We start from the raw sequence: 27,061 nt of genomic DNA, 5'->3' as shown, positions 1-27,061 counted from the left end.
ATATTGAAAAATTTTCTTTGTTTTTCTTGGTTAGTTTAACTAACTAAATAATATTCACATTACTTTTTGTAAAATATTTTGACTTCTTTGTAATCTTTGTAAGATGGGTCAAAACGTGATCAATAAAACTTAATGAAACACTTATGAGCTGAAAATATTTATGCATGTTAAATAGTTCAAATTATGTTTAAAACCATTAACCATTAAAGATAATAATAACTTAAACATAGACCACAAAAACACAAGACCAACCACATAAATTACATAAAATCTATGCATGCATTAGAAAATTTTAGAAATTTAAGAAAATTATGAAGGAGTAAAAGGTGATTAAAGGGTCATTAGAGGAGTTTGAGTTTAACAAAATGTATGATTAAAAATATTTTTATAAAGATTGGGAAATACATACTTAAATATACATCATATTCATCATAGAGAGAAGTATTATGACATTTCTATGTATAGAAAATTGGCATTTCCAAGCACACTAAGCCAACAGATTGTAAACAGTTAAAACAGTGAACAAGTGTGAAAAAGTTTTTTTTATCAGAAAAGCTTCAAAAAAAAGTTTTATATAAGATTTTAAAAAAAATTATAAACACATTTTTAAATTTTCAGGAATAAATCCCTTTTCACCAAACAAGCTTTTTATCGGCTAAAACCATTTATAGTTAATTTTCAGAAAGAAGATTAAAAAAGATTGTAGAAAATTTTTTATTTTCAGAAGCTTTTAGGAAAGTTTGAAAGCTTTAGAGAAAAAAGCTTTTTGAAAAAATTAACAGAACAAATTTTTAATTGAAAGCTCTTTGGAAAAATCATTCAGAAAAAGTCTTCCAAAATAAATTTTTGACAAATATACAGGAAAAAGGTTAACAGTTTTATAACATGTTTTCTCTGATATTTTACTATTTTGCAAAACAAATTTTTTTACAACTTTTTATCATCCCTCTTCCTCAAATTTCTCGAATTAAAAATTAAACAAAAAGCTTTTACGAAAAATTTTTAAAAATAACTTTTCACAAAAACCATTATTTTTAAAAAATGCTGAAACAGAAATTTTCGAAAATTTAAGGATTTTCATTAAGTCTTCAAAAATAATTTTAATTTTTACAAAAAGCTTTTTGACAACTTAAAAACAAATTTTGTAAAAAAGCACATTCATAGAAAAATGCACTTTCATATAAGCTTTCCACGAAATGTTGAAAAGAAACTTTATCAAGAAAAGAGAAAAAATATATTTTTTTTAGAAAAAAAAAACTTTTTGAAAATGTTCGTATTTTAAAAAAATAAAAAAATACATTTTTTTAAATCAAATTTTTTAACAAACAACCTCTTTCATAAAAACGTTACAAATATTTTTTACATCTCTTAAAAAAACATCTAATTTTTCACAGCAAAAAGCTTTTTCCGAAGATGTTTATATAAAAGCTTTACATAAATTTTTATTAAAAACCTGCTTTTCAAAAGTATTTTTTAAAAACAATATTTTTACGCAGTTCAGTAAAAGTTTTTATAATATTTTCACAAAGTCTTTTATGTTTTTAAAAAAACTAAAAAAAAGATTTTTAAATAAACTAATATTATTTAAATATTTACTAAATATGCTTTTCATATTAAAATATTTTTAAAAATATTCAAGTAAAACAAAAATGCATAAAAGAGCTGTGTCAAAAAAGCTTTTTCACAAGAAAGCTAATTCAATCCAGAAGCTATGTATATTCTTGTGTAAATTTGTCTTTACAACTAAACACAAACCTTTAATTTTAAATATTGAAATTAATATTTTATAGTTAAACTGTGCAGCACCAGCGGAATAATAATTATTTTTTTAAACAAAACTTTACACTTTCATATTTTCCCTATATTTTTTTTTTGTAATAATTTCCCAGAAAAATGTTTATTAATTCCTATTTTATTTTTTGTTTGGACAAATATATTTAGGTTAATTTGTAATAATGCTAGGAATGTCTAATGAACCATCAACTACTACTGCTTTCAAAGATTAGAAAAATATGAAATAATTTTTTTTCGTGAATTTATTACAAAATCTAATAAAATTGATAAGAGAGAAATTATCAAAGAAAAGTTTTATTTATTTTATGACGAGTACTAAAAAAAATATCTTAATGTTTTATATTTCATTAATGGGTGGCTTGTGGTAAGACCAAAAACATGTGTAGTGGACATAAACTCTTTTAGACATTTACTTGTGTACATTAAACGGGTCTATAAAATCCCAATAAAAGTCACCATGGCCGGCCTGGCCTGTCAAGTTCAAAGTTATAAATTTTGTTTTAATTGAATTTTGTTTGTACAGACAGACACCAGCAGCAGCAGCACTATGATTTTATTGAAATTAATTTTATTTTTTCAAGTTTAATAGAAATTTTTTCAACACTCTGCTCTTAAGAGCTTTAAAAAAAACTATAAATATTTAAAAGCTAAAATTTAAGGCGTGCTGTTCTAAATAAATATTAATGAATATTCAATTATTATTATAACTGCTTTTATATTTTTTCGTTCTACTCATTCTATGTCAATTATAATTTAGTTTTTATTTCTATTTTCCTTTTGGGTTTTTTTTTAAAATTATAGCTCTTTAAATTCAAATTAAAAGGTAGTAACGTTTTAATGCTAAACGTTAACAAAAATTATAGTTTATTGGTAACAAAATTTGTTTTTAAATTATAGCTTTTGCTTTAAATTATACAGCTATTTATGGTTAAAAATACTTAAAATAAAAACAGAAACTTACCATATAAGACGCTTTTTAAATTACGTTTGGTTGAAAACTGTAAAGATAGAAAAAAAAATAATTGTTAATTAAGATTTTTTTATTTTATATGTAAGTTCAAAAGATTTTAAACTTAAAAGCTTTTTTTAGAAATTTTAATAATAGTTTGCAATTAAATTCATAAACATAGAATGTTTAATGACAATTAATAGATTTATTAGTAAATATCCTTATCAATATATTGATAATGTTAAAATATATATGGTTAATATGTTATTTAACGACCACTTCTGTATGCGTTACTTCGAAGTGGTTTAGTAATGCCTGTATTATCATCTGACTTATATGAATTTAGTAAATGTCTCTGTTAAATTTCCTTTGTACCAGTGCCATACAATCCCTTTCATTTTCTCAAATAGCGGAAACAAATACAAATATTTATAAATACATTCATTTCCCTTGTAAATTATATAATAATTTTTGCCATATTGGCCACAATAAAAACGCACCAAGGAGCAGAGCAGACAGTAAAAACTAACAAAGAAAAAAAAAACATCACCCCACAATCGATAAACTCTTACTTTGGCCGCCATGTTAAAAAGAAATAAGGAAAATAAAACAAAATATTATCATTTACCTTCCAATAAAAAAGAAACATTAAACAAAAAATATTTAAATTTAAGTCTTCCTTAAACACTAAAAATGACACTTTCATTACATTAAAACAAACAAACAAATTCATATGTAATAGCAAAACTAAAAACCAGCGCTCGCCTAAAAATTTAAAAACATACAAACAAATTCATTTGAGTGGCAACAAAAATTGTTAATATTTCCTTAAATTTAAAAACTAAACGTTAAAGGAAATCAACAATTTACATACCAAAGAAATGTTGACAAACAAAAAGCAACCATAGAAATTGTTATTGAAAATTATTTACTTCCTTTTTAAAAAGACAATCGTTTTGTAGAAAAGGTAACAAAATATTATGTTAATAAATTAACCCGTAGGCAGTTAGGACAATTCTAAATTTTATTAAAAAAAAAGTTAATTGAAAATTATAAAATTTTTTTTAAATATAAGTAGGTCTTTTATAGAATTCAAAATATTTGAAAATTAAGTCTTAAGTCTTTTCGCTATAAATGGTGTTCCTATAGAGACTTCCAAACTTTGACAGTTGATAGCAGCCATATTGTTGAACCTGCGTCTGCTGAATTGGTTGTCACTTACTCAGTTTAACAACACGTGCAAATGATGAAATTGTTGTGTCTTTCATCCAAAATCATCTTCGGTGATGAGGGCCATTTCTGGATGAATGTGTACGTCAACAAGTACAAATTTTGGAAGATACCAATCCACATGAGATCCAAGAGCTTACAATGCATTCCAAACAAGTAATTGATTGTTCCGGATTTTTGTGACATTAGCTAGGCCGTCACTGTCAACTGCGAGCGCTATAGTTCAATGATTACAAACTTGTTTGGCTTGAATTGAATGATTCAACAGAACGGTGTTACGGGCTCATGTCACATTGGACATTCTGCACGAGCAATTTGAGGGCATGGTCATTTCACGTGATGTGAAACTGGCCACAGTAATCGTGCCACCGTTTTTTTAAGTCGCAGGTCTATGCGAATAAGCCACAAACCACAGAGTACCTCAAAGACAACATAAACCATGCCATCGGTCAAATGTAGCCTAATTTATGCTAATATTTCATCATAAAAAGGAATATTATAAAATTTTTATGTTGGAAAATGCGCCCGAAGTTCTGTCACTTAAATATTATGAATTTTGTAAGTGTGAGAAAATGGTCCTTCGAACGATATTTGTGCAACAGAGCCTTAATGCTTGACCAGGATTACACTAAAATACAATTTCGTAAAAAGGTTACGCGGAAGCTTTTTGAAAAGAACGCTCCCAAAAAAATTTGATATAAAAATGTCCACACGTTTTGCTGAGTTTATTTCTTCATCTGAGTAATTACAGATTTCTACAGCATTTCCGTAGGAAATCAAAAGACCATTCTTCGATCCTTCTTATTTGTCATTTCTATAGTAGCTTCAACGAGAGTTAAACTATTATATAAACTATTATATTTATATTTATTGATTTAGCAATCATCGTTTCCTATTCTGTCAGTGGCCACCTTGTCCCTTGGAATGAACACCAACAACTATTATCAATAAAACTTAGAAAAGGAAAATTCAGGAGCTTCCTAACAGAAATTATTTTTACTTATATTAATGAAATATCTTTTATGAACTCTTAATTACTGTTAGCCTACTGATTACGTTTTGCTATGACTTGGCTGAATGTATAATTAAGTCTGGGCATATCAAGCATATCTGGGCATATCAACAAGCAAGGGGTGTCAAATGTTGTATAGAGGAGCACAATTTATGTCGGTTTTTAGCATGATACACCAAATTTGTCAACAGAGTCACAGAGCTATTGTTGGTTAAGATGTTGGCTGGTAATCAAAGAACCAGTAAATTTACCATCCACGTGATAATCACAGCCATATATATGATTGTAGTAAACAAATATATGTTTATGGCAATCATGTTCATGATGAATCATTTTATCATATCCCTAGAGAAAAGGAACTAACACCAAACTTATCACATGACAGTTCCAATGTAGTAGGGACCGGTTCCAGTTCTAACACTTTACATGAAGGGGACCTGTCACTTTAACATGGGGATGTCCTAGGAAAGGGTTAATTGACACCTTTTTGACACTTTGTGACAGGTCTCTGAACTTACCTAAATGGACGTATTCAATTTCGGTTAATACAAGACATGTCTCATATATTGTCCCAAGTGAACAAGTCGCCGAACTAACCTAAGCGCACTTATTCAATGTCGGTTCAACTTTTTTTTATAATATTTGGTAAAAAACCGGTTCATTTGCGTTCATTATGTAACCTATCACAATGAGCCAAAAAGATGTGATTTCACCACTTTCTAGAGTCTAGAAAGTGGTGAAATGATGGCAATGATGTTGGTCTAGAATCTAGACCAACATCATTGCCATATAAAGAGATTGAACATAACACCCACAAAACCCAGTCACAGGACTAATTTTGTGCCAGTTACCTTTCCTCAGTTGTAACTACACTTTAACACTAGTTAAGTGATATGTCTTGTTTTCACCTATCATAATTCGTTCCTTTTGGTAATAATTTTGTATTCACTGGTCACAGGACAAGTGCTCTGAGAACAATTAACACAAATTTCCCGCAGGGATGTTGTTGTTCTCAGATTATGATAACCATAGGCCGAGAACAACATAATGTGATAAATCCTTCATCATAAAAATTGTTGTCACAAACACATGTTTACTACAATCATATATATGATTGCCACAATCATGTGAATCGTAACATTAACATATTATGTTTACCGCAATCATATAAATATTTACAGTGACCATAATATTGTTAAGAAACCTGTAAAAATGTAGAAATGGTTACATTAAATATAACTCCTAAATAACTCCTTATATATTAAAAAAAAAAAATATTTTTATAATAAACTATGTCTCAAAGGTGACACAAATCTTACTTATAAAAAGAAAATTGTAAAAAAAACACTTTTTCATTTGTGATGAGAAGAACCCCTAAACTTTCACAGTTTTAGTGTTAAACAAAGGGGAGTAACACTAAAACTGTCAAAGTTCTAGGAATGAAAGATTATCAAAAACTGCTCGTATGATCATTTAGACATTTCCTTAGCTTTCTTAATTTTATTCATAAATAGATCAGGTAAATGTTTGGCAGAGATGGCCCCTTCTACCCAACAAAGGTTTGGCGTAGTAAACTAAATGTCTCTGAATTACGCCAATATTTGCTATGTGTTTGTAAACCGAACTCGATTTCTAAATAATTCAATAACCCATAAATATGCTTGTTAAAATACAAAACCCTTCAAAGTCCAATAACATTTGCCAAGGGTTAATGGCTGACAATGGCATAAGTAAAACAAACAAACATTGAACATGCGTCTATTTGTCGCATTGTCTATGCGTTGTTGTCGTCGTTTTTTTTCTGTTTCAACCCCAAATAACAATAAAAACTTTTGCTTTTATTTAAAATCGTTCCTGAATGTTTTTCGTTTTAGACAAAACAAAAGAAGCAAATTTTCAATGCAATTGACCAATAATGGCCATGTTCAAATGACCATTTTTGCAAAACGTTATTGCACAATTGCAGCACATTGTTGTTGGTTTTATTTTTTTTTCTGTTATTTTCTTCTACTATTTAAATGTTATTGTTGTTTTAGACACAACAACACAAATTTCAGTTGACACTATAGTTTTGCAATGAATTTTTCTTACTTACAATGTTTTTTTTTTTGCTGCTTGTTTTCTGTTCCACAGAAATAGTTTAGAGATCATTGTTTGCAAACATTTGGCTAAGCGAAAGTGTTGGTTGCTGGTTGTATGGCAGCATCACCACCAGAAGACCGCACAACGCAACGCATTGTTTGCTGTTGCTGTTGAGTATCAGCAACATATTGAGCTGAATTGACTGTATTGGCTGCTTGTTAAACACTTTAATTGTTTAACCATAATCGTTTGTTTTGCGCAAATTTTCTATTTAAATTGTTAAACAATTTGTGTTTTCATTTGTTTTTCAGTGTTAATAGTCAAATTGTTGTTAACGATTAGACAACAAATAATAAAATTGAAATTAATTAACTAGAGTGGTTAATGGAAATGCAGGCAGACAAACGTATTTGCTAAAATATGGTAATTGCATGGTTTAAGTGCAAGTCATCGGGTTATGATACTTTGCGTAAGGCATCATCATGACATTTCAGCACATTTAATATTAAATTGTGTCAATAAGTCAGCAACAACTTCAGAGCTATTGTATGGAAGCAAAACAAATATCACTAGATTCTAAGTTATGTCATTGAGTGGTCACAGAAAAAAACATTTCTTTCAAATCGGGCTTTTGCTCTCAATAGAATCCTATAAATCTTGTCTCTCATTTTTAGCCATAATTCATTTGCAAGTCTAAGATATTGTTTACTCTTAATATGTATTTCTTTATTATTTAATTTTAATGTGGGTTTTTAATCAACTTTTAATATGACCAAGTTTATATAAGCATAGAAGTTGAATGGCCTTTTTTCCATTTCAAACATAAAATATTTGTGGTTTCTGCTGTTTATTTGTCAATATCAATGCAATTCAGTTGCTGGTTAAGCGAAGTGTACAAAAATCTTTAGGCGGACAAGTTGTACAAGTACAATTTTTTGATTACAACATATTTTTCACACAGTTGTTGATTTTGAAAACACTTCTAGACACAACAGCAACTTAATGCAACTGCTGCTATTGGCAGTGGTAGATAAATTTAGAAGGTATAAACGTATGTAGGCTAGAAATATTTAAAAACTAGACATTTATAATGAAATTCCATTAAGCAAAGAATGGGACACGCCAAAAAGGAGCTAAAGAAAAAAGATTAATTAAATATACAGGATTGTTTTCTATTTTTATAAATACAAATATTGGAGTTCAATGGAAAATAGATTAAAATATAATTTCAAAAACTTGAAAATATAATTTTTTAGTTGAGCAAATTGTTTAACAAAATTTAGGCCAACTCAAAACCATTGTCAGGGAAAATCCTTTCCTCTATACAAACGGAAGAACTTTTAAATTTAGAAGTTGTAAAAATATTAGCTGTAAATAGCATGTTCTTTTCATTCCTGATTATTCGGACGATTATGATAATCTTCTCTATTGTTATAAGCAATAAGTTGTGAAGTTTATATTGATTTTAATTTTATTGGTTAACCCTTTCACGACCACAAAACATAATCAACAAAACTGTCATAGGCAATAAAAAATAAATACAGTAACTGAACTTGTATTAATCTTTAGATTTAATTAATAAAGAACACGTTTACAAACTAGTTATTTAATATTTTTGTGTCGGAACACCGGTGCCCCCGTGGTCGTCAAAGGGTTAAAGCACTAAATATTTAAGATTTGAATGAAATAGTTTTTTTCTTTAGATTATTATTGAATACATTGAATCATAAAGTACAAACGATGAGGTTGTTTATAGAATAGTATATCGGGAAAATTGCCTCCACGCACAAATGTTGCCGAACTTCGTTGGTGCAGCGTTGGTGCAGCGTTCCTTATTCAATGCAATGACGGCTGTGGCATAGACCTTTGACTTCAAATACCCCCATAAAAAGTAATCCAATGGAGCTACATCACACAATATAGGCGGTCAACTCCGAGTACATGAATAGGAAATGTCTCATGCAGTAATTTAATTGTTTCACGGGATATAAGGCATGTGGCTGCATCTTGTTGAAACCACAAATCGTAGGAATCAATATCATTCAATAAGAGCAAAAATAATTTTGTTATCATGTTCAGATTTTGAGCAGCAGTCAATGATTGACTAGCGTTATTTACGAAGAAGTATGCTCCAACTATACATGCAGCCTAAAATCTATATCAAACAGTTACATGTTGTGGACTCTTTTTTTATTTTACAATAACATGTGGGTTCTCTGAACATCGAATTCAGCAATTCTGATGACTAACAAAGCCTACAAGGTTAAAAGGCATAGAAAGATTTTCAATATTTTGAAATATTGTTGAACAGTGAAAACGTCTAGATCTCCCTTGTAATGCTGCATTTACAGTAACCCCAAACTGTTTTTGTTTAAGGGTGTCAACATTTTTAAAATCTGTGGTGCCAACCTTTATACATATGTATGTTTCTTGGCTGCTATCTTTCTCCAGCCATTCTGTGTTTTTAATTAGCCAAATCACATCTTAAACGGCAGCTTTTGTCAATAAGTATTTGTTGATCAAAAATTCTATGACTTAGGTCCCCACATACTAACAGTGACAGAGATACAGAAGTCGTCTTTAGGGATTCTTAAACTTTGAGCATGAGCCCCTAGAAGCAATGTCCAGTAATGACTGCTATGATGTTTCTTGGATAGAGTCAAGGTAGATTTATCGCTAGCTGTGTCCTCTGTATTTCCATATTAGGCGAGATTATTCTGGTCAACCTACAAGCGGTTTCTCTCCCATATTTCTTTGGCCATAACTGAAGTTTGTGTGAAATCGATTCCTTACCTCTTCAAATTTACAGAGATGCTGTCTTTAACATATGCAGTCGGGGTTGTCATAGAATCTAATTATTGTCGGAATCGGTTACATTGGATTTCATAAGTACCTTTTTATTCGTTTTCAACAATAATTGGATTCTTTGACAACCCCGAGTAGCTCAGTTGTTTGCTTCAAGTTGTTGTAAATTGTCCATATTCAATACCAAACATTTCTGATCAAGAATATTTTTAGAAAATCCCTTAAGTCCACTCCCTAAGATCTATCATGCCAAAAACAAATTGACTAGAATTTCATAAAATATTTAAGCTTTTTGTATAGAAATACTAAGTATTAAAATCTAGTTCAAAAATAGTTGAAAATTTTACATTCCTTACAGCAATTTGCTAAACTTAGCATCTGCTACGTCTAATTTGTATGCCAAAATTTGCAATAACTTGGCTTATCTTTTTTTTCACTCCAACAACATTTGATTACTTTTTAATATAATTTTAACACGCCATATGCAAATCACAGCTGAAAACTTCTCATAAACAACAGCACAGAACTAAAAATCCAATCGTTGGCGTTTCAAAGACTAGTCATTGACTAATTCCTAGCAGTCACTGCATTTAAAAAACATATTTGTCATGTTTGATTTCTTCACATCCGTTAGTACTCACAATTAACTAAGATTTTTTTTTTTAACTATTAATATTGACTAAAGTCATTATTGAAAAATTTAAATTTTTGTTTTTCAAAACTTTTTTGCACGAATTACCTCATTGTGTCGTTTTTTTTTTTGTAGCTGGATCTAAATAATGATCTCATCGGAAATTGCTAAATAATCTCTGCTGTTTTTTATTATTATTTTGTTATTTTTTAATTTAGTAAAGGGTATGAGACACAAAAAAAACATCATGTCATTAAATCAAATTTGATGTTGTGGGATTAGAAAACAATTTTTAATTTGATTTTTCTAGTTATTTATTCTAAATGAACAAACTATCAGCTGGAGACGTACGTACAAAAAAAAACTGTGTCTCTGATTGACATCTAACAGACAATTTAATTAAATTTATTATCAAATCTACAATTAATCGAACTATTTTTAAAGCCAAAACAACAATAACAATATTAAATCACATTTATTCAGAATTTGTGATTAGAATAATGAGGTATTTTTGTACAGAAAATTGATTAGATGGATTTTTTAAATTGACTAGGAATTTCAATGTGTTGATTTTAAGGTGGCGTTAACATTTTTCAAATAATTTTGAAATGTGCTTTTAGAATAGTAAAATATCGAGGGCTTATAATCAATAAGGGCTATTTGCATATACAAACCTTGAATACAAAATTGTTTTCCTTTCGTGTTTCTCAATCTGGACCTAATGTATCAAAAACATTCATATTTGTTTGTATTGCAGTTTCGATCATTTCTACGTTCGCTTACAAATATTGAGTTGAACAAGTCATTACCACATTCGCCTGCAAATAAGGACTTAAATTATTAAAAAATATCCTTCATTTATTTTCTAAGACATTAAAAAAAATACATATATTGAATAAAGAAAAATATTTTAAATCAATTTGGATTAGAATTAAATTAACAAAAATGTAATCATTTAAAGGTTGAATGAATTTTATTTAGAATTAATTCTGAATTCCGTAAACAAGTAATTGTATATCAAATTATGTGTCAGCCATTACAAAACTACTTCCAAGTAATGCAGATGGTATGAAGTAGTCATTGAAACGTAAGTTGTCGAGTAATTGCATGTACCAAGTTAGTATAATTTAAAAAGTCCTAACTGCTGGGAACTCTGTTGTGTATTTTTTGGGTATTCAGCAACCCAAAATTAAATTTTTGTACAAAAATATTTTTTTTTTTTTTCATTTTAGGTCTTATTTTTTTAGCATATTTCAGGCACATATTTTCCAATAATAACAAGTAGGATAGTATGGTCGTCCAAGCCTAACCATGTAATACCCTACGCTAAGTAAATGAGCAAAAACTTTTTTCTTTTAAAATTTCAACAGTTTATTTTCGTGAATGATTTTCGACAGAATGGGAGTATTGACCAATTATAGACCGAGCGTCATGAAATTAGGTCGTGTAATTTCTGTCTATATGATACTTATTTCTGTTGAATTTTATGTGAATACCAAATGTTTAAGAGATTTATGGTCGTTAAAGTGATTTTCGGAAGAGGTTCTTATGGACCGGTCATCATAAAATGAAGCGACATGAATTCCTTATATAAAACTTGTTTAAAGTGAAAGTTGTGTAGATACCTATATAAATTGGATACATGTATAAATTACATGGACAGCCAGACGGACTGACATCGTTTAATCGACAAAGAAAATGATTATGTGTCGATTGTTAGAGTAATATTTTTGAACGTTACAAACATCAGCACTAACGCCTTATACCATCACCTTTATGGTGGTGTAGGGTATAAAAACATGAAAAGACGCCCTCTAGTTATGATATTCAAGTTATGCAAATGTATCATATTTGTCATAATCTATCTAAGTAACTGCATGAATTGATAGATTAAATCAATTCCCTTTTCATTTAATTTACAGAGTAAGTTTATTTAATGAAATATTTTTCAAGTGTATTTAGAAAACTCAAGCCATTAATTTCTCTCTCTGTTTACGAAAGATGCATCATTAAAAAGAATTTCATATTAAAAAAAAAAATCTAATATCAACTTCTAAATATTAATGCTGCTGCTACTGCTTACATTACTTCTGTAAATGAATGTGTGTCGTTGATCTGCCTCCATTCCCTCATTCAGTCACCCGTTCATGCAACATTTTGATGAATGTAGAAAAGTCTTTATAATGTCTATGACAGATCAACTTGGAAATTGTAGATATTGTATTGTAAATACAAAAAAAAAACTAAATAAAATAAATGCAGTCAGTATGTTTTTGTTGTTGTACTGTTTATACAACTGATGCATTTTTAATGAAATCAATCGATCAAACGGTAGTTTTATTTATGAACAATACAGACAGATACAGCGATATAGCATTTATGCATACATAGATACATTCATCCATACTTAGTTGCTGTTACCATTTCTATGTTTACCTGATAGAGTGTGAGTGTTTTTAGCTGTATTCGTTAAAGCTTTTTGTCTATTTATTAGATAAAAAACGCATAGAAGTCTAAAATACAATGTTTATTTTGTCTTAATACTCTGGATGGCAGACAAAATTGTGGTAAAAAAAAACAACGAAACGAAATAATTGAAAAAAAAAAAACTTGAGGCCCACAGATATTCCAAACATGATTACATAATGAATGCACTCGAATACCCAGCGAACATAAAAGAACAAAATATTTTTTGTTATTTATAAAAGTAATAACTAAATAGTTATTAAAAGCTCTTAAAAAGTGACCAATATTATTACTGAAAATTAATGAAAAACAACAATTTGTGAAAGAAAAAATTCGTGAACAAAATGTGGGGTTGACCTGAAAAAGTGGAAATAAAAATATATCTTCCAAAATGATTAACAAGCGAAACATACAGATGGACGTATGTTTTCAGAAAATGAAATTTGTGACTACCCTGTTAGAACACTAGCTGAAATAAAGGATGTCTAATTTGCTATAAAGCAAATTCTGTTTATTTCTCTATGTTATCTCTTATAATATTGGTTGTATGACTTAAAAATGCGAGATTTATTAAAATTGTTAGCTTTTGTTTTGAATAATTTTTACAATATAAATTAATAAATTTCAAAGTATTGGCTATTGTTAGCTATGGCGACATATGCATTCCGAGCCAAAAGAACTGCACCAAGAAAGAATCATGTCAAAATCGTGAACTCTGCTCCAAAGTAAAACTTATCCTAGAGATAGCGTTATGCATCGATCGAAACAAATAGGAGTCAGACGGAGTACGTTTTGGACTATAAAGCGGGTGAGGCAAAACTTCTCAACCACTTCATTATAAATACTTTTTAACAGGTATTGCCACATGTGGCCGAGCCTTATCATAATGTAATATTACTTTTTCATATCTGGCCACATATTCTGAGCGTTTTTCAGTCAATAATCGCTTCAAGTGAATCAGTTGTGTTCGTTACAGGTTCCAGTTATGATCTACTCAGATTTCAGCAGCTCATAATACCGTTTTGCTCCTACCAAATACAGAGAATTATCTTAGCGCCATGAATATTTGGCTTTGGTGTAGATTCGGCCAGTTGACCGTGTTTTACATACGATCTCTTACTCTTCAGGTTATCATACAGCATCCATTTTTCATCGCAAGTAATGATTCGGTGCAAAACTGATTTTCTTTTATAGCATTGAAGCAGCATTTCAGACATACAAAATCGTCGTTCAAGTTCTCTTAGCTTTAATTCGTATGTTACCCAATTTCCCTGCTTTCGAATGAATCCTGTCAAAATCTCCATTTCTGAACCGAACAAACCATCTCTCGCATATTGAAACAGATGGAACACATTCTCCATAAGCTTTGGCAAGCAATCAGTGTGCTTCAGCGGTACTTTTTTGCAAATTAAAAAGTAAAGCAAAACTTCCTGCATATGACACAAAATACGGCATTTTCGAAGCAAAAAAGAAATAACTAAGTGAGAATAAATGATCTTTTCAAAATTTCATATAAGTTATTAAACAGACCGTTTTGAACAGACCATTATATTTTTATACCCTCCCACGACTTTTAAAAATACAATGAGATTTTTTTGTTTTTTCTATATTTTAATTTAAATAACACAAAGTGTGAGTGAGATATATTGACATTTTTAATCCTTTGAAAGACCTATAGATGTCATTATGTATGGAATATAAAATAGTGCATGTCCAATTTTCCATGACCCTGGCACATAAATCAGGCTGCATTAGAACGATGGCATGGGTTATGTTGACCTTGAGGGCGTAGACCTGAGACTTAGGAAATTACCACAAGAAAAAGTGTAACGGGTTCATATCGGACAATCAGTGTAGCCAGTTTACATCACATCCACGTGAGATACTTAAATAGCTCATGTAGAATTTCCAATGTGATATAATTAAAAACTCATTATTCGACTAATTCTAGGTAATGCAGAACGTATGTGGTTGCTGACATTTTAGCAAATTAATATTGTAATCAAGAGTATTAAGAGGTTATAAATGACGAAGCCGGACAATTTTTAACTGGAACATTACATTGCCTTCAAATCTGTTTAGCCAGCATTTACAATATATTCAACCAAAATGTTGACTGGGATCACACTTCATCTTTATCTCTATATCTCTCTACAAATACACAACATTTATCAAATCTAATTGGCTACAACAAACATATGGTGGGTATCAGTTCATATACTATAATATAATTGAAGTCTGTTTGTAAATATATTCGTCTCTGAAAAATTAACTTAAACAAAACTGAAAGAAAAATCTTTAATAACAAAAAAAACTAAAATAATTTGTTTATTAGTTAAACAGACACACACAAAAACCAGCTAAATAAATATAATTAAAAATAGTTTGTTTTAACAAGATTTCCTGTAATGTTTTTAGATATAAAAATTCTAATAAATATAAGACAAACTAAGATAAATATGATGGCATATTGGATCCCCGATTTTGGGTTCTTTTTAAATATTTTTGTTATTTTACTTTATAAATTTAGTTCTGGTATTCTTTTAAGACAATCATTTGTTAATATTTTAAGCCGATTTACAAATTATTCCTTTTTTGTAAGAATGATCCACAGAAAATCTTCATGAAGGTTATTAATTTTTAACAAAAATGTTATGGATATTTAAGCGGCTTTGGTTTATTGACAATGATAGTTTTAGTTATTGACAAAGGTTAATAGAATTATTTGTATTTAGGAAATATTATTTAATCTTAAAATTTAAAAATTTTAACAAAATAAATAAAATAAACCTTAATGTGCTATTGTAGCTGCACGTTGTTTAACAACGTCAATCAATTTAACACTTTTTTATAGTATTTAACATATTAAGTTATCTATATGTTCAACTTTAATGAGAGGGAAACTAAATCGCTTGAATGTTTGTTTTGTTTTAGAAATGTTGGCAAATTATTTGACAGGGTTACCTACGTATGTCTGGCAGTTGTCACATTGAGTTGTCATATAAAATTTACAAGGTTTTTTATTTTTGTTTTAGTGTGGGATTTTGGATGTAAAAGGTTTATTTAAGTAATTATTTACTATAACAAATAAGATTAGAAGCTTAAACTGTTAAATAGCTATAATTTTTTGAAAGATTTATAATATGTTTTCTGTAAAATTATTAAGAAATCAGTAGATTATAGCAGAAAATAAATTAGGAATTTTTAAATATATGAAAACAATTGACAAAATATGTTTATACCCTACCTCAAATCGTAATATTGAGGTAGGGTATAGGTTTGTTTTTCCTTATGCAACACTTCGTGAAGTGTAAATATATTCGAGCCGTATGGAAGTCAATTTAGCTATATTCGCATGTGTGTGTAAAACACGTTCACATCCAAAATACATACCCGAAAACAATAAGATTCACCTCGAATATTTACCACTGTCCTAAGTAATATGGTATTGAAATTTAGCAATATCGGTGCGGTACTATAAAATATATGAATCAAAATATAAGACAACCTCTAGTAATTTTTCTATTTTCAACATGTTGCTTAGCTTGTTGTAATGTTTATAAGAATTTTATCATAATGTAAAAGCAAGCATGTTGTTGTACTTACAATAAAAAACACAGCAATACACCACCAGAATCACTTTATGAATCGATTGCACGATGTCCTTCCATCCGTCTGACATGTAAACTTTGTGCGCAAAGTACAGGTCGCAATTTTGAAGATATTTCGATAAAATTTGGCACATATAATTTTTTCGACCCAAGGATAAAGCCTGTTGCAAGTGACTGAAATCGATCCATTATTTCACCTAGCCCCCATACAAATGTCCTCCCGAAATTGGACTTTATCGGTCTTAAATGTTTAATTTATATACATAGGTATCTACACAAATTTCACTACAAAAAAGTTCTATATATTAGACATTCATGTCACCTAATTTTATGATGATCGGTCCATAATTAGTCATAGCTCCCATATAAGACCCTCTTCTGAAAATCACTTTAACGTACATAAATCTCCTAAAAATATTGGTATAAGCACAAAATTCAACAGAAATAACTTTCATATGGACATAAATCATACGACCTAATTTCATTGTGATCGGTCCATAATTGGTCATAGCTCCCATATAAGACTCTCTTACTTGTTTTAATAAGGATTTTCAGAAGTTAGCTATGGTCCTTCGAACCGTAATAATGCTTTTAATATACCATTGAAGGTTTTCATAGTCTGGAAGTCTTTAAGTATCAGTTTTTGAAATTTTGGGTATTTACCTAACACCCGTCTAGTTATTTGTCTAAGATTTTTAAAATAGTCTAATAAATTTCAATGTAAATCTTAATTACTTTCAAAACTAAATACAAAAACCACAAAACTGCATTCATCATAAATCACTTGTTATAGAAACCCACAAAAATTTAACTATGAAACACAAATAAAATAAATAACAATAATTTTTATTTATTTTATTTAGTTAAACTTAAAACGTCATCATCATTAACCATTAGTATTTTTTAAAGATATTTTTTTTTTGGGCAACAACAAAATCAAAGCATGTAAAGAAATACCAAATATACAGCTCTGCAGACTCGAAACACAAATGTTTAAACACACTTTGAGTTTAACCTAGCAATGCTACATTATCTTAATGGTGGCTTATGATGATGATGACGACGCTGATGGTTAAATAATAACAACCGTTAAGGTCAAGGACTGTTGCGGTTAATAATATTAAGGCAAAAATTGAATGAATAGTAGAGAAACGGCCAAAATAATAGAAACTGACAGCTGAAAAAGAAACACGCAAAAGTAGAAAGAAAAAGTAACAGAACCACTACTATTGACCACAAAAATGTATTAAAAGGCGGGCTTAGGAAAAAAAACGTATGAACAGAAATATTTTCAAAGTTAGAGATGGTGGGCACAAAGAGAACATTAATTTTGTTCAAAGCTAATATACTGTTAATTGAAATTTTAGCCGATCTTTTTAAGCCTCTGTTAGCTATGAGAGCCGACCACTGCTTTAAACTCATGTGAGTTTTTTCCAGTTACATTATGCAGTAACTCTTTATGTTGGGTTGCCATTTAAAGGTTTTAAAACATCATGGTCACACTGTTTAAGTTTTTCTTTCTTGTGTGTTTTTTTAAGCCAAATTTTGCGCAGGTGAAAACTAGTTTGCTTTAAACACTGGCATGTTCAAAGTCATCATCATCATTTTGGCATTTTTTTTCTTTTACACAAAACTAAAATAATTTTGACACTTTTGTACAAAAAAAAAAATAAAACATGTGCAAAAAATGTATGAAGATAAATGAGTTTTTGATTAGTTAAACACTTTTAACAAACAGCAACGGGCAGCTTAAAGGTTAAATTTGCAAAAATGTGTTAAAAAATCTGAAAATATGTAATTCGATTTTAAACTCCAGGAAATAGATAGTTATTGTTTTATAAAAGCAAATAAGTATAACTAATTTCATTAAATTTATATTAATAAAAAATAAATAAATTTTGTAAAGTTAAGTCAGGTTGGAATTAGCGATTATAATTTTTAATTTTTTGCAACAGTTTATTTTTAAAAATCATTTACTGAATGAATTTCTTAATTTTTGTATTGCTTTTGTTATGTTTAAAGTATGTATATTTAAAGAGTTTTTTAGTTTTATTTTGTAAGTTATGCTAGCCAAATTTAACAAATATTTGGTTAATAGTAGAGAGATTTGAATTTAACCATGGTCCTTCGAACCCTGATAATGATTATAAAATATTTATACACTAGTAACTATATAATTTTATAGGTACTTCGAACCATAGCAATTATTTACCTTTATAAGGGGCGGGTCAATATGACCGTGACTTTCTGTAAAAAACACAGCTTTTTGGATGAAAAATTATTTTATTTTTCAACATTGTCTCCTTTGAGCTCTATACACTTTGTCCAATGTTTCTGCAATTTTGTTATCCCTTCAATAAAATACGATTTGTCGAGGTCATAAAAATAGGTATTTGTTTGTGAGATGATTTAATCGTTCGAGTCAAATCTCTTTCCGGGAAGCCATTTCTGCAGGCTAAATCCCGAGAATAAGCCGAATGAGAGAGCAATTCGTAGCCTAATTCATGGATTAATGCCATGTAAACAGCACATCTATTGCGCACCCAAAAGCTTTCTCATACCCAAGTGATCATTCAAAATTAAAACCACTTAGCCATGTGAGATGCCTATGGCTTCCACAATTATTTGCACTTTCAATCTCCGATGGTCCAACATTATATTGTAATGTTTTCAATTGTTTTCGGAGTAGAAACCTCAACTGGGCGTCCAGAACGTTCAATATCTTTCGTGCTTGTACGGCCACAACAATGCAGTAGAGAAATGTTTGTTTAAGATAGTTTTTTTATAATTTGTTCATTCTACTTAAAAGAGATTTTTAGTAGTATCTCATTTAACGAAGGCTTGCATAAAATTGAAGAGATTTTCAAGCTCTTCTGGTCCTTCGAACCACAAACATTTCGCTTTTATTAGTTTCGTAAGTCTACTTAACCCTTAAATGCATGATTTTGACTTATATTTTTCTATAAAGTATCAAATATTTAATTGATTTTTATTTATTATATTTCCTATAGCTTTAGTTTGATTTAGAATTTCGTTAGCTGAAACTGTTCGTACTCCATTTGATATTTCTGAATTAGAAACTGAATTAGTATCAAGCTTATGTTCGTCTAAAATTAATTGGAACTGGAATGTAGACAATTGGCAACAATATGCATTAATGGATTAAAGGTTCATTAAGGAATCTTCTAACCTCATATAAATTGTTAGCAACGAACAATGGCATGTTGTGGATACATTTGTATTTCGAGAATCACATATTGGTTCTTTGAACTGCAAATACGGTAAATTTAACGAATAAGACAGCTATCAAAGTTAAAATGTCCTACATCTCTATGATAGCGGACTTTGCAAGAAACTATTGTTCAACTATAAAAGAGTGCTGTTGTCTCGAATATAGCTCGATTTTTACTAAACCTAAACTGCAAGCAGTCTAAATCTTGGAACAACCTTTATTTATACGAACACTACTAAATAAATGAAGGAAAATTCAAATCTAGCATCAATTTTTGGGTCCTTCGAACTATTAAAAATCTACTTTCATTATATTTAAAGGCGTTCTTCTTTGTTTGTCAAAGAATGCTAATAAAATTTAAGCTTTAAAACATGACGCTGTCAGCCATGTGTGGGAAACCACACAAAATGTTTTATATATAGTATATATAAGCTGTTCATGAAATTTCTTTTTTTTTTCTTCCACACCAATTCAGCACAGAAAACGCTTTAATTTATTTAAAAATAGTTTGTGTGGTTTTCCACACGTATATAATTTATATGTATTTAGCACTAGCAACAGCATTTTTTGTCAGCTAATTAATACTTATGTAAGAGTACCGAAATGGTTGGGTGAAATGTACAAAGATAAATATAGTAATGATGGTAAATCATGATTTAGATAAAAAATCAGTTTCTAGTGTAGAATACATAGAAATATCATATGTGTGGAAAACAATACACGAGGGTAAACAAAGAAATGTTAAAGTAATCTGATAACCAAATTGTAATAGTTTTAAACAGTTTACTTTAGAAATTCAAAAAGTTTCTTTAGTTTTCGAGCAAATATTTATTTATTTAGTGGAAAGAATTATATTATACATAAATAACTTTCATAGATTGGCTTTCGTTATGTTTAAATCATAACTAAAGATGTTGTGTTAATATTTAAACACTAAGGCAGAGTTTAGAATTATACATAGCCCTTCGAACCACAAACAATAAGTTTGAGGTCAACTTACAAGCGATTAAGGAATCCCCAAGATATTGTAACATAAGCCCAAATATTTATAGATATTATAAACCTAAAAATTATAATCAAAACGGAATCACTAAATTCTCGAACAAAAATCTATAAAATTTAATGCTTTAAAACTTGTTCTATAATTAATTTAAATTAAAATTTATTTATTCACTCGCATCTCATCACAAAGCTATTTATCTAGCATGTCTCTCTATCAGCTTAAAACTGGCTACAAATTCTTTAACTTTATTAAAAACGGAAATGTATCACAGCTATAAGCGGATGCCGGTTGTGCTTAAAATATATTTAAGCGAATGATTAACTCTATTATTGACAAGAATATACTTAGATAAAATATTCTAATCTAAAGCAACAACAATTCCAGTTAATAAGCTTATAACAAAAAACTTGTTGCATTTCATAAAAATATTGGGTCAAATTTAAGTTTCTCGAAACATATAAATATATTGCTGGGTTAGACCGTTTTCGTTAAATAAATTTGAATATGAAAAAGATATAAATAAAGATAATATTTAACATGTAGTATGTATGACATATGCTTAGTTACATATGAGTATATACGTATAAGTATACATATATGTAATATGTCATATCGGTTATTTTATTTACAAGGTCGTCAACATTTCAGTTATGAAAATGTTAAGATAAAAAAAACTTAGCTAGACTAAAAACCAGCAACCAAAAAATACCGTATGCATTTCAAAATTTGTTTAAGACAACAAAAAAAAGCAGGTTCAGATTAAAAGTAAAGCAAACAAAGTGGCTTTAAGACACTAGAAATGACATAAAATCAATATATGTATATATAAAAACAAATAAAACAAAATATCACAAGAAATCAAAATATCTTTCTTCATGATATTGCATATGTTTCTCTTTTACACCTTTTAACACATTTTTTGCTATCTGTTACTAAAATTGTGAACCTGTCTTTTTTCTCTTCCAAATTTCTTAAGAAAAGTCATTGATATTTAATATAAAATTTAATTGAATTAATGTCAAATGTAGTAAAAAAAAACTTATCAAAATTATACCTACTTTTTTCTTAAACTAATATTAATAAAAATTAAAATCAAACAAAATATGCCGAACGAACCAGTTCTGGTTTTTAAATAGATTTTTTTTGTTGTGCTTTTAACTTGACAGCCAGTAAGGCAACATCCACTTGTTGCATGTTAGCAACTTTTTTTTATTTTTGCTGCCAAGAATTGGTTACTCTTGGTAGTTGTCGTATTATATAAATTATACGTAGCAGGAGAAAAAAGTTTTGAATGAAACATTTTTAAGATTTAAAAGAGTTGAACAAATATGGGCAACATGTTGCTAAAGATATTTTATGAAATGCTAATGTTGCTTAACAAAATTTTAGAAACAATTATTATTAAACTTTAATAAATTAGAAAAAAATCTAGGAACGAATTTAAGAAAACTGCATAAACCAAGTAAAATGTATTGCAACATGTTACTGAAGAAATTTTTAACATTTTTAAAAACTGGAAATAATCACCATAAAATTCCTGGATGAAATTAAGAAACAGAAAATTTAAAAAAAAATGCTGCAGCAACATGTGGCTGAAATAGAGAGTTTTTACAAAATGAAATTTAAATCATGTTTAAAATACATATAAACTAATTTTGCAATAAGTTGTAAGGAATTATAAAAAACATGCAAAAATTAGCTTAAACGATGATTTATTAAAAATTATTAAATAAATCTGTTGCAACATGTTGCTACAAAAGTTTCGTAGGAAATTCAATAAATCTGTAAAGTAAGGCAATTTTACTCTGAAAATATATGCTAAAATATAAATAAAATAATTATGCTATGCATCATGTTGCCAAACAAATGTTAAAATACATATAATTGACTTTTAAAAAACTTATACAATGTCCTGCAATATGTTGCTCTAAGAGTTTAAAAGTAAATTAAAATGTTTAAGAATGTATTTCATTGCGTTTTATAACTTTGATGGGGTAATGACTATGCAACATGTTGCTAGAAATATGCTTAATATCTTTTTAAAACATGCCCTTTATAACAAATAACTATGGCCAACTCTGTCTCCCCATGTCTATGTTTGTTGTCAAGAAAAAGTTTTCTAAGTAAAAGCACTAACAATTTTGTCATAACGAAGCAATAATACTAATAAATGGAGACTATACATGATAATTTGTTATCTTGACAACAATTTAGACGTTTATCATGATAAAAATTTATCAGGTATAGATATAGGGTAAAGTAGACAAACAAAATGTTTCGCAACATGTTGCTGACCCTATTAATACAGTTTCAAAGAATTATAAATAATTCTTATAGATATTGAATGCTATCATACGAAATGTTTCTACAGCATGTTGAGATTAACAATTCAGAATGTTAATAGTTATATAGAGAAAAAAGTTTTAAATATACAAAGGCACATCAACAAATACTTTGCAACATGTTGCTAATGACTTTTTTAAATAATAACATAAATTATGATTAAAAGTGTGCACATGGTTTGTTGTGAAAAATTGTTTCTAATTTACCAATATGCCAGTAAATATTTCTGAGAGTGGAATAAACTATTGGCTAAATCTGCCCTAAATTTGTCACCCTACCCTCCCAGCAGCAAACATTTTCTTTAAATTTTGACCATACAAAGTACGCTATATACATATCAGTTGGTAATTGTAATGGTAGTAGAACTAATTGAAGTAGTTGTGCTGGTAGTAGTAGTTGTAGTAGTTGAGAACATATTTTTATAGTAGTTTAACAGACATTTCATTGCCTCTTGCATCTCACTAAACGTATAATTGCATGAACGACAACTTTAACAGAAAAAAAATTGAGAAAAAAACAAAATAATAATAAAATAAAACGTAATTGCTACACAAAAAATTTGTTAAAAGTAGACAAAAACCAAAAAAATTTAAACGATAACTGCTGTTTTGTTTTTGCTGAAAATTTATTGCCTCTTTGCATTGAAAATGTTTAACAAGAAATGTTTTTTTTTGGTTTGCTGTCTTCTTTTGCACTTTTTGCCCAAAAAGAACATGCCTATTGACGTGAATAGAAATGGATTTACAAAAATACGAAACATGTTAAATGTTAAGAAAACTAATTTGATACAGTTTAAATTGTTAGATAGGATTGTATTTGGTGGATGAATTTACAAATGAAAGCAAATTTTTTACGAAATTTTATAACTAAATAGAGTAAAGAGAGCAAGCAGATGTTTGACATTGCTTTAAAACAACTTAATGTTGTGAATTATTTAAGATTTTCACATTTTTGTGATATAAGTGACTATTTTAAAAGCAAGCATTTGTTGCTGGCTTGTACATGTTCCCCCATTACACTATTATATATGTTGCAGGGCAACATGTTGCTGGCAACAATCTAAATTTCAATGAATCTGTTTTTAATCATTCACCCCTATCATGAAAAACAAGTGAAATTTATGTTCCCATGAAATATCCATTTCCCTCGAAGGGAAAATTGAATGTGAATGAACTTTTCATTCACAATAGTTGATTTTGTTCGTAACAGATGTTTATTGTTTACAAAATTCCATCTAAAAATTTCACAACATGGGGAATTTTTTCACGTGAACAAAGATTATGAAAATGGGAAAAGGGAACATATTTCATGTGAAAAATTGATTCGCGATAAGGGTGATTATATTTTGTGACTCTTTTATGCTTAATATAAAAAATTATATCTTACATTTTATTAATATCAACATGTTGCTAGCAACATTATTATTAAAATGTGTTGTCCGAGCCAATAAAAAATTGTTGTTTGTGTTTGTATATCTAAATTTATTTTTGATTTAAATTTTAATAGTTAGCAATATGTTGTGATTGTTTTAGAGGTACATTTTTGCTGTAAAATGTTTGCAACATGTTGCTGGTTTCAAACATTTTTTCAACAAAGACGCATTTGAAAGCATAAAAATTAACTATAATTAAAACCTTCTAAAATGCATTTTGATAATAATTTTGTTAGCAACATGTTGCCAATGTAGTATTTCAATGCAACTTTCTCAAGTACGTGTATAAAAATTAAAAAAAATTTCTTAAAAATTTCTTTAAATTTTTTAGAATAAATATTGTCTCTTATTAGAATTTTAAAAATTAATGAAATTTAAAGCTTTTATATAAATTTTGTGAGTTTTAGGGGGTCTTTATCTGCTTAAAAAATTATCAATAAATTTTGTTTTTTTATGTTTAATGTTCTTTAAAAGATAACAAATTAACACGTACTGTATTTACTGTGTAATATATTTTGAAATATCATATTTATTTGTATTTTATTTAATTAAATACATTTGCTGACAAAAGAATGATATCACAAATTTGAATGAATAATAAATACATAATAATATATTGATTACAATTAAAGGCTTTAAATGAATTTTCAATATTTGGTTTTAAGGGGAGTCGAAAACAGCAAAAAAGTACAAACATTAAAGCATATCGTACTAATAAAGTTCAAGGTTTTTTCTACAAATGTTTGCTTTATACTAAAAATATTTATGAAACTTAATCATTCATTAGCTTTACTTTATGATAAAATAAATTTTCTATAATTTTTCCTAATGATTCCACCTTAACCCACCAATGCTTTCAACCCGATTTCTTGATCAACTGTAAAAACATGCTCTGTTTTCTGTTTACATTTCTTTTTTTTCCCAAAATTCATTCATTAATGAATTATTTTTAAGTTAAAAACAAACATTTCGTTTTCAAAACAGATAAATAAATATACATATGTATTAAAAAATGCAGCCAACTGCATGCATAGAAATTAGAAATATACAAGATGTTAATGTTCAGATCGCATGATTATCAAACATTAATTTTGTATATTTTGTTGGTGCAGATTTTCAGCTTTCAAATGTTTACAACACTTGCTGGTTTTTTGAAGAAAACTCGAAAATCTATAAGAAAAAAGCGTTTGAAATAATAAACAATTGTCTTTAAAGAAAATAAACTAAAGTAAAATTTAATGAATAGAAAAACTCAGCTGATGTGTTAAAAATTTTATGGCTAAAACAACAGGACGTAAAATTATTTTTAATTTTATGATTTCTCTCCAACCTAAAAAAAATAATAATAAAAATCAAGCTGTTTAAATAAAAAAATCATTAAAAATAAATTATTAATGATTTTATAGATTTACACACATTTTTAATATAGATACATTTTAGGGTTTAGTAATTATTGCTTAAGAAATTTTATTTAACAACATTATATACTGCAACATGTTGCTGAATGAAAAAAAATATTTAGTAAATGAATTTCTAACCCAATAAATTACTTATATTTTCTTAAATTTCTTTTAAAACTGTGAAAGTGGCAAATAGTTTTAATCTTTTAGGTTATTTTTACTTTTGCAACATGTTTCTAAACATTGACATACAATAGATTCGTCAATTAAGTAGAAAACAAATAAATTTTTTTTCCGTGTTGCAATATAAAAACAAATTTTTAGTTAAAATAGATTCAAAAAATTATATTATTTAAGTATTATACCCTTCAGCATGAGTGATAAGTTTCTCATTCGAGAAATTCGGCACACAAAAGGCTGAGATATATACAAAAAACCGTAACAACCGATTTTCATCAACATTTTTATCAGCAACACTTTTTTTTAAACTAAACATTTTTTATCACAAAAAATTTTTTTTTTACCAAAAATACTTCTTAATATTTATCTTAAAGTATACTTTGGTGAAGGGAATATAAGATTCGTCACAGTAGAATTCAGCACTCTTTTTAACTTGTTTTCCTAGAATTAGTTTTAAAAATTTTAAAGTGGCTAAACATTTTACTGCAACATGTTGCTTGATATTGAAATACAATAGTCAAGTCAGAACTAACAAAATAACTTAATTATTTTGCATCAAATGAAAAATATTGAGTGTTAATTAAACAAATTTTAACAAACCCCAGTTTTTTTGTATTTAACTGTTTGTATGACATTGTTTCAGCAACATGTTGCTAGACAGTTTAAACAAAATATTTCAAAAAGTTAGCGATTATTTTTAAATCTTATATTTTATATTTATTTTGCAAAAATTGTACCTGCAACATGTTGCTAGAAATTGAGATTCAATTCACGAATATATTTAAAAAAAATTGGTGCTCGGTATCACGACATGATAACAGAGATCTTTCTACCTAAATTGTATGATATTGATGTGGATAGTGCGTAGGGTTTTTAATTTCCCGACCTTTT

At 28.3% G+C, this 27,061-nt stretch overlaps 1 protein-coding gene across 1 annotated transcript in view; it reads right to left on the bottom strand.

Moving 5' to 3' along the window:
* cv-c (crossveinless c) overlaps positions 1 to 2,798 on the bottom strand; it is a 224,741-nt gene extending 221,943 nt beyond the window's left edge. Inside the window, exon 1 of the mRNA XM_065515477.1 lies at positions 2,756 to 2,798. The gene's annotated coding sequence lies outside the window, so the exon portion shown is untranslated. The remainder of the gene's footprint in view (positions 1 to 2,755) is intronic.
* Between the last annotated feature and the right edge of the window lie 24,263 nt (positions 2,799 to 27,061).

This window comes from Calliphora vicina, chromosome 1, assembly GCF_958450345.1.
Source record: "Calliphora vicina chromosome 1, idCalVici1.1, whole genome shotgun sequence".
NCBI classification, from domain to species: domain Eukaryota; kingdom Metazoa; phylum Arthropoda; class Insecta; order Diptera; family Calliphoridae; genus Calliphora; species Calliphora vicina.
The sequence above is the reverse complement of the archived record's forward strand: the minus strand, read 5'-3'. Positions and strand labels throughout refer to the sequence as shown.